This window comes from Dermacentor variabilis, chromosome 8, assembly GCF_050947875.1.
Source record: "Dermacentor variabilis isolate Ectoservices chromosome 8, ASM5094787v1, whole genome shotgun sequence".
Classification (NCBI taxonomy): Eukaryota; Metazoa; Arthropoda; class Arachnida; order Ixodida; family Ixodidae; genus Dermacentor; species Dermacentor variabilis.
Genome location: NC_134575.1, coordinates 61,076,543 through 61,086,663, shown reverse-complemented (window position 1 = coordinate 61,086,663; position 10,121 = coordinate 61,076,543).

The window sequence follows — 10,121 nt, the reverse complement described above, 5'->3', positions numbered from 1 at the left end:
GCGTATGTTTTTTGTACGACCTCATGGGCCGTCATTGTCGACAACTTTTCCACTTCAGGAAAATTGGAGTGCACATCGAACACTACTAGATGCTCTTCCCCGGCAAAATGGAATGTGTCGATGCCTACTCTGTACCATGGCATACTAGGTGTCGGGCGCAAAATAAGGGGCTCGGACTGCTGCTTGTACGCATATTTTTGGCATGCGTTGCACGAACGAATCATTGATTCAATGCTACTGTCTAGTCCAGGCCAAAAAATAAGTGCGCGCGCTCTTGCCTCGCACTTATTCATACCCAGATGACCTGCGTGTACCTTTGTTAGCATTTCGCTCCTCATGGACTTGGGTATGACAATTTCGCATCCTTTCAGCAGTATCCCGTCAATGACAGATAGCTCAGCCGTAAACGGACGTAATTCCCCTTGAACCGTTGTTCCACGCGACAGTTGATGCATTACAGTACTCAGATAGGGATCCGATAGTGTCTCGTCCTGAAGGCGACGTTTTGTAGATGGGGTTGCCATGCGCGAGACGACACGAACTGCATGAACCTCGATGTCCTCCATAGCCTCCGGGTTCGGTGAAAGGGCGGGCGCACGGGAGAGCATGTCAGCAAGGAGCAGGTCCTTTCCAGGAACGAACTGCAAGTCATAATTGTATTTTAGAAGGCGAACAAAGAAACGCTGTAGCCGGGGTGGCATTTCTCCGATGTATTCTTTTGCGATGGCCAACAACGGTCGGTGGTCCGTCTATATGAGAATCTTGCGGCCATATGTAAACTGGTGAAATTTTTCGCAGGTGAACACTATGCCAAGCGTTTCTTTCTCGATTTGCGAATATCGCGTTTCGCTATCAGTTAGCGTTGGCGAGGCTTACATAACTGGGCGCCATTCTTCCTGGTGTTCTTGCATTAGCGACGCGCCAATGCCGATGGCTGACGCGTCTGCCGAGATCGTTGTTTCTTTAGTTTCATCAAAAAACTCCTGGAGCGGCGGCGATGTTAATGCCTCGCAGACGTCTTGCCACTCGAGCCCATGGGCTGTAGTCCACTCAAAAAACGTATCGTCCTTGACGAGGCTTCGCAGCAACGCCGTTTTATCGCTTAAGCTGGGTACATACTTTCGGAAATAGTTGACGACACCCATCATTCTTCTCACGCCATTTTTGTCCACCGGCGCGAACATGGCTCAGACGCCTTCAATCAACTCGGGGCTCGGGCGCACGCCACCTTCATTGATTATGTCACCCAGAAATGTTATCTCCTTCATACCAAACACACATTTTTCACGATTAAACGTGAGTCCTGCTTTTTCTGCCTTTTCTAGCGCGGCAGGCAAACGTTGGTCATGCTGGGTTTTGTCAGCACCCCAAATGAGGACGTCGTCGACGTAAACGCGTACTCCTGGGATACTTTGAAAGATCTCAGTGTCTTTTGAAAGACCTCACTGGCTGACGAAATGCCGAACGGTGGCCTTAGGAACCGACAGCGCCCGAAGGGAGTGGCGAACGTGCAGATGCGCGATGTAGCTTCATCAAGGGGTATCTGATGAAAACCAGAGTTGGCATGCAGTCGCGAAAGAAATCGAGCACCTGAAAGCTGACTTTCTATATCTTCGCGGGTAGGCATCGGGTAGTGCTCGCGCAATATATTTTTGTTTACTTCTCTAAGCTCCATGCATACTCGGAGAGCGCCGTTTTTTTTTCTTACCACAACCAGAGGACTTACCCATTCGGTGGGTTCTTCTACTTTGACGATGATGGACGCCTTCTCGTCGCGCAATGGTTGCTTCGGCGCCAAAGGTACTTTCCGAGCAGGTTGTACGACTGGAACCGCGTCTGGTCGCAGAACCATCTTGTACGCTCTTTGTACGCAGCCCGTTCCATGAAAAAGATGTGCAAATTCTATTTTTGGCCCTGCTTTTTCACTTCGTCTGATTGAGTCGATGTTTGCTAGGGCAATGCCGAACTCGATGCATGTTTTCAAGCCAACGATCGCTTGGCGGCCTTTCTTGACGATAAAGAAGGCCGTATCTCTCGTGGTACCGTTCGTCTCTAGTGCTTTAGTGGCGGCACCGATATGCCTGATCTCGGAGCCGTTGTAAGCAGTGAGCACTGCTGCGCTCTTGCGCAACGTCATCACTTTCGATATGCGCTGAAAAATACTAAGCGGAATCAAGTTGGCTTGGGAACCCGTGTCGACTTTCAGTTCTGTCTCGTGACCAGAGACCCTGCCACGCACTGTCCCGTCTTTCCCTGGTTTTGTGCTTACGCCACAGGTGCTGACGTCAAGGACATCAAAGCTGTCTTCGCGATCTTCCTGAATGCCGTGAACTTGCGGGTTCTTGCAGTACGATGAAAAGTGATTCTTCTTTTTACATGCGTAACAAGTTTTTCCGTTGGCTGGACATTGCCGTGGCGCGTGCGCTCGACCACAGTGCTTGCACTGGCCTTTCTGTTCTTTGCCGCGTTCATATCGGCGAGAGGAGGCTACTTGCCCGCGCTCGTTGGCCCATGCAGCATTTTCTTGTGCCGCCGCTTCAGCTGCTTTGCATATGTCCTCGGCCTTTTGCAGAGTCAAGGTTTTGTCCCGCAACATTTTCTCTCGGACAGTCTTGTTATTAGTCCCGAATACAATCTGGTCCCTGATCAGAGACTCTTCAAGGGTCCCAAAATTACAAAGTTTGGCTTGCGTCCTCAGGTCACGTACAAACCGCTCGAAGTGCTCTCCCTCATCTTGGACTCGCCTACGGAACAAATGGCGTTCGTAAACCTCGTTCCCTTGCTCAATAAAGTATGCGTCAAACTTCCGCACTAGCGTCTCGTAGTCATCCTTGAGCTCACCTTCGGCGAATGTGAAGTTGTTGTAGACCTCAAGCGCTTCGTCCCCCGCGGCGCTCAGGAGGCTGTCCGCCTTGACCGCTTCTGTCTTGGGATGGTCTGTTGAGGTAGCCCTCAGGAATAGGTCCAGTCTTTGCTTGAATAGTTCCTTCTGACATTGCCGATCAACTGTAGTGGGCAGGGTAGTTTTAAGGCGTCCATGGCTTGCTTCCTACCGCGCGGCTGTGAGCACTTCCGACACCATGTATCATGCGCGTCTGAGCAAGACAACACACGCAGTGCTTGGGCATCAACATACTGGCTGTCTCATCAACAAACTGGCTGGTTAGGGGAAACAAGGTTGCGCTGCTATCAGCTCGTTTGCTTCCGTAGTAGTCAAGTGTGATACAAAGTGTGAACTTGAGAAAACCTAAGTTTTTTCATGGCATATTGGGGTGTTTAAGAGTGCTATGACAATGCTATGAAACTGGTGAGAACAGGTTGAAGCCTGCATTACGAGACAAACCAGATATCTAAGTAAGAATCCTGTTTCCTAATTATCTCTTGAGCCGCATTGTGGTAGCAGTAGCGCTAAGTTCTGCTTTTGAATGAACATTGTAGTTCTGCCAGAACGCTTTGAAACAACCATACGCATATGTCCTAGGCAACCACATACTTGTTTTTTTAGTTTTGTTTTGTTTTTCTCAATGTGTCCCAAATTAGGTTCATTAGGACGTTCTTAGAACTTTACATGCCGGATAAGTGTTAAAGACATCCTGTATTTAAATGGATGTTTTCACTAATATAAGAGCGCCTTCATACTTTCAGCTATACTTTTCGATCTATTCTATTCCGTTCTTATCCTAAACCGCGCTTGAAGGCCAGCAAATCGAGTTGATAACGTAGGCTTAACGCCTTTCGGACCAGTGACGAAGCTGTGGAAAAAAGAACGAACCATAATAAAATAGTTACCTGATCATGGCTAATGAATCCGTTAACTTGGCCATAGTATTTGTTTGATAGTAAAATCTTCACTACCTCTTTTTTCGCGCAGCGGTGGCCCAGAGGGCCCCTAAGTAATAGCACTTTTTGGCCTAACCACACGATCGACACCCGACACATTAGAAAAGGCACATCATTTCATGCGCCTTTGCACATGTAGATGGAGCCTATCTGTTACCGGTCACAGCGAAAGAGCGCATACATCTGTAATGTACTGCTACGATTGCTGGTGCTCATAAATTTCCGGCAGCGACCAGTTTCTTACGTACATTCCACAGTGAGCTACTGCGAAAATGAACCCGTCCACCTTCATCAAACGATTTGACCTACAAGTAATAGAGAATACTTTTTCAGCTTACGATATTGACGACGATGGTATCTTTTTATCGTGAACAGTTTTTCATAGCCAGCGAGAGTTACTGGGAGATTAATATTAACTTTGTAGAGGTGCACCGGCGCATATGGTGTCCATCGCGGAAAAAAAAACTTTTAATAGAGGCTACTTCGTGTAACAACACTAAATAGGAGACAGCAGATTAGAACGAAATTTTAGATTACATTCCTCGTCAGTTTAAGGCACCCGAGTCGTTAACCTGTTGCCTCGTCGATAGTGTTAGCGCTGAATTTCGCTTTAACAATAATAACTCCTCCAGAGAAAACAAGTACTTTTTGTCGTGACCAGAAACATGTTAGCTTCTTGGTAGGGGAAGTGAAAATAATATATATATATAACAACTAAAATAGTAACAACGATGACTGTATTATAGACTTTAGTCGGCTTTCATTCGTTGTTATTTTGTATGTGCGGTGGTTTCCTTCGTGCTAAAATTATTGTTAAAATGTAAGTATAATAAAATAAGTAAAACGAGGTAAAATAAACGCGAAATTATCATAAAATATAATGTAGCGCAATATCATCAGTGTTGATGTTTTTCTTTGTTGCAGAAGCAATGACTAGAGCTCTTGGTAAGTCGTAGCAAGTGTTTCTTCAGGAAGCCTCAATCAACGCGAGATATGTAGGTTGGTGGAAGCACTGTCATTTATCTGCGCGTTTCGAAGTGATTCGACAGCAAGCATATATTCGGCCAAGTTCTTGAATATGTGTGATTCAGTGAAATGTTCGAGATTTGAAACTACAAAACGACCTGCGAAAAGTGGGCGCAGAGAACATTTGTTCAGAAAAATGATACACTGGATAGTCTATCTTAAGTAATCCGTGACACAGCATGGCGAGCTTGAATAGATACCTCACGCAAAAGAGACGTTTTCAAAAAAACTTATGATGAACTCGCCTAAAACTCATCGACACAAATTTCGAAATCCATTAGGTCAACTATAAAAATCCTAATGTAAGCACTAATGCGCCATGACTATGTTGTAAAGCACACAATTTGCGCAGCTCATTCCCACAACAATAATGAATCACGTCGCCCACTCCATGTGGCGCCATACTAGGACATAACCTTTCACCATATTAACTTAGGATAGTTTGAGCCGGCCCTAGAGACTGGCTGCGTTTGCCTGTTCGAAGTAGTTATTGCAAAGCTATTTCAACGCACGCTGTTCCGGCTCTGGGGTGCCTCGACAGATATTTGAAACCTGGCGTAATGCCGTAAACTTCCGATGTGCCTAGCACTTATACTTGAACGCGTTTTTTGTCAGTAAATAACACTGTGTTGTTTCCTGCAGTACCGCCAACGACAGAAGAACCACCGACTAAGTGGAGACGTTATCATCTCTATCTAATTTTATGTTAGAGCATATTATGCGCACGTTTTGATGTTATTAGTGGTTGCAGTGAGGATGCGTACATCTCTAATATACAGCTACTATTGCTGCTTCTCACTAATTCCATGCTACTACAGCGAGTTAACCCATCCGTCTTCATCAAACGATCATACTTACGAGTATTAGAGAATGCTTTTCCAGCTTCCTATGTCGAAGACGATGGTACATTTTTAATGTAAACGGTTTTTAATACACCGCGAAAGTAACTCAGAAAGTAATATCTAATTAACCACGATGTGTCGGCGCGTATGGTGACGCTTGCGGAATATATTTTTAAACAGACTACTTCGGGTAACAACACTAATTAAGAGACAGCAGATTAGAATGTAATGGCAGATTATACTCACCGCCAGATTAAGGCACCCGTGTGCTGAACCTGTCGATTGCTTAGCGCTGAACTTGTTTTGACCAGAGCCACTCCTCCAGTAGAGCACAAGTACTCTTTGACGGTGACCAGTAGCTTGGTAGCTTCCTGGTAGACTCAGTAAAAAAATGGCCGCGGATTGTGCTTCTTGTTAACGCGATCTTTGAGAGCAGCTGCTGCCTTATTTCAACAACAGGCACGGGGTTAGCGTTGGCTGCGTTGTGCTTAATCGGCACGTTTTTGCGATGCAGGCGGTATTATCGCTAGCCCTTGCTTGGCTGTCGTCAGCTTCCCAATTCCGGACCAGCCTTGCCTCACCGTTGCCGAGCTTCGAATACAACCATGGCCCGACAGTCCATTCCTGTATTCAACTTCCGTCGCACAGCTCCCGCCAGTCTACCCAGCGCCATCGTCAACGTCATCACTTCTGCCTGCAAATTTAAACAGCTGGCACTCCGGCACGCTCTTCGGTGGGCACGGGACCAGCGTTGGCTGCGTTGTGCATAATCGGCACTTTTTTGCGATGTAGGCGGTATTACCGCTAGCCTTTGCTTCGCTCTCGTCAGCTCCCGAATTCCGGATCCGCCTTGCCTCACCGTTGCCGAGCTTCGACTACAGCCATGGCTCCTACCCCGATAGTCGATTCCTGTATTCAACTTTCGTCGCGCAGCTCCCGCAATTCTACCCAGCGCCATCGTCAACGTCATCACTTCTGCCTGCGAATTTAAACAGCTGGTACTACGGCACGCTCTTCAGTGGGCTTGGGACCAGCGTTGGCTGCGTTGTGTGTAGTCGGCACGTTATTGTGATGCAGGTGCGTACACGGTTCTTGCTATACACTAAAAAAAAAAACCGACGAACTCTGCCTGATTGTGTTCCCGTGCCCACGGGTGTTGTGCGAGTCCTTGCGCCAATGCTACGCAATGGCGATTTTATTGTTATGTGCTGGTGACATTGAATTTAACCCTGCACCTAACACACGTACTGTCGCCTTATCTTAACGGGATGATTTACCTGATGATCTCGCAGACCAACCGAAGATCATGTTTAAGCTGCTTCAGGACGTACACTCTCGTTCACTACAGTCTTCGAAGTGTCAAACCGAACTTGTATCGGATGTCAAAGCCATTATAAACGGAGAGAAAAATATACACTCTGAGCTTGCAGGTGTCAGGAAAAGCCTTGACGATTTAGAATAAAAATTAAAATCCATTGACCCTTTCGACATTAACCTAACACGCATCCAAGACCACGTAGATAGCTTCGCTGCTCAGAACAGCTCCTCATTATCGCGTCTGGATGATCTGGAAGACAGGTATCGTCCCGATAATTTAATATTTCATGGCCTACCTGGCTCGAAAGACACCTGGCAACAGACAGAAGAAAAACTAATTTGAGTACTTAACGCCGCTCTTGGCTCTGTTCATAACAATTCAATTCAGTGAGCCCGCCGGGTCGGCACTTACCAAACTAACAAATGTCGCCAGATAACTGCTAACTTTACTAACTACAAAGCGAAAGAATCGGTACTTTCATGACGCGCGCAGTTAAGATCTAGCAACATCGCAGTTAATGAGGACTTTTCACCAGCAACTCAAGTTGCCCGTAAAAAACTAATTGAGTTTGCTAAATCACAAGCAGACTCGCCACAGTTTAAACTCAGCCACAAGAGACTGCTACTAAACAACAAATGCTGCATGTACCATTCTAACTCGTATAGTATTCAGGAGGTGGGCATGCGCAAAATGGTCAAGTCAGCATCCTTTATACTAAGATCAACAGTGTTCTGAAAAACCGTGACTCATTATCATCCGCATTTGGGACGTGTTCCGCCAATATAATAGCTTTAACTGAAACCTGGCTCTCGAATGACTTTCAAGACTCGGAACTGTTTGATGATAGCAAACAATTCACGATACACCGCTGTGACCGAACAGAGCGCCGGGGTGGCGGCGTACTTCTTGCCCTTTCGAAACGCATCCCAACGTCACCCATTCACATCAGCACCAATCTAGAATAAGTTTGGGCTACAGCAACTCTGAACCATCAAAAGGTAACTTCAGGCGTTTGCTATCTTTTCTTTTCTTTTCTTGTTTGGTGACCTTATTTTCCTAGTATAGCTTGGAACAGCGATATACCTAACTTACCATCTTCTTCTGATTCAAAAGATTTCTTGGGTATTTGTACTAAATTTTCATTAACTCAATTAGTCACAGAAGCGACGAGATTAACATCTACTTCCGCAAACATTCTCGATTTGATCCTAACCAAATTCCCGATTATGTCTCTGCCATCTATTACTTCCCCGGTATTAGTGACCACTTATTGCTAAATATTCACTTTAATACTCCGTTTCTAAAACTTCCGAAGAGTAAAAAAATACGTAGAGACTATAAGAGAGCTAACTTTCAAGCAATAAATAATGAACTCAGTCTATTTCTTAACATATTCTTGAGTGATCTTGAAAAATCTTAGTGTGCAGACAAACTGGAATATGTTTTCAGCAGTCGTAAATCGCTTAATCAATAACAACATCCCAACCTGTACTATAACATGCTACCCACGCGCGCCTTGGTACAATAATAATTTAAAGTGACTATCCAACAAAAAAGACGACTGTATAGTTTCCGCGAAGCAACCACACACTGACTCACGTTGGAAAGCCTACACATTAGCATCTAACACCTATGTAGCCGCATTCAAATACGCTAAAGAAACATTCTTATCAACCACCTTAGCATCTATGCTGATAACTAACGTAAAAAAATTTGGCGCGTCATGCATCTACCTTCCGGTGATTCTATCACTCTTAACAATTGCTCTGGTAACCCTGTTCCGAAAAACCTATGCACAACTCTCCTGAATAATAACTTTGTTAAAAATTTCACTTGCACAGTTGAAATTTAACTACCTGCCTTAAATGACTATAACTTCTTAACTAGGCCTCCAGTGACTGTTCCCGGAGTTATTCGACTAATAGATTCATTGAAGATGCATTTGTCACCCGGCTTTGATAACATCAGTGCTAAATTTCTGAAAATACCTGCTCTTATAGTTCCATTATGCTAACCAAAATATTTCAACAATCATTCAATACATGTACTGTTCCATCAGAATAGGAGAAATAATTCCTTTGAATAAATCTGACAGGAAAACGTTCCCTACAAATTATCGCCCGATATCATTAACCAGTACCTGCTGCGAACTGCTAGAACATATTATTTTTACTAAAATTGAGAATTTTCTTCAATGTAATTCATTTTTTCGCCATCACAACATGGTTTTCGAAAATGATTCCCATGTGAATCACAACTATTAACGTTTACTCACAAACTACACCAAATACTTCACTGTTCTCTTGCCGATTGCACCTTTCTAAATTTTTCGAAAGCCTTTGACAAAGTGTCATAAACATTTACTTTATAAACGCAGCAAATTAAACCTCGATCATAACGTTCAAAAATAGATTGAGTCATTTCTCGCTAACCGTTCTCATTTCATAACAGCTAATGGCCATGACTCGCCTCATAGTGACGTTCAGTCCGGTGTGCCACAAGGCTCCGTCCTGGGTCCTCTATTATTCCTTATCTATATTAATATGACGTACAATTATTTTGCAGACGACTGTGTAATCCTCAGAGAAACTAACGAACACGACATCACCATGCTTCAGGCCGATCTTAATAACGTCAGCAAATGGTGCCGATTGTGGCGAATGGAACTTAACATTAAGAAGTGCAAATTTCTGACAGTACCCCGATCTAACGATAATCTGCCTGTGTACACAAGCCTCGAAGCGCTTAAAAGTTGTAGCAAACTCAACAACCTGTCCGAGATCGTAGACATGCACATCTATACACAAGAGACGAGACTTCGCGTCGCAAAAGCCGGGCGACACGCACTCATGCTCCTCGGATATGACGTCCACAAAATGCCCATTTTGCCCAACAACATGACGCCGTGGGAAATCACGGCTCTCACCGATGGCAGGCCACTTCCTCTCATTGTGGACCCTACTCAGCGAGTGCGATGCCTTGCATATGCCAAGAGGCATGCTAAGGCTCCGAGTTCACTCTCCTTGACTGAACGCATCATATACACGGACGCTGCACTGCCTGCAGACGACGTTAGTAACACCTGTTATGCGACT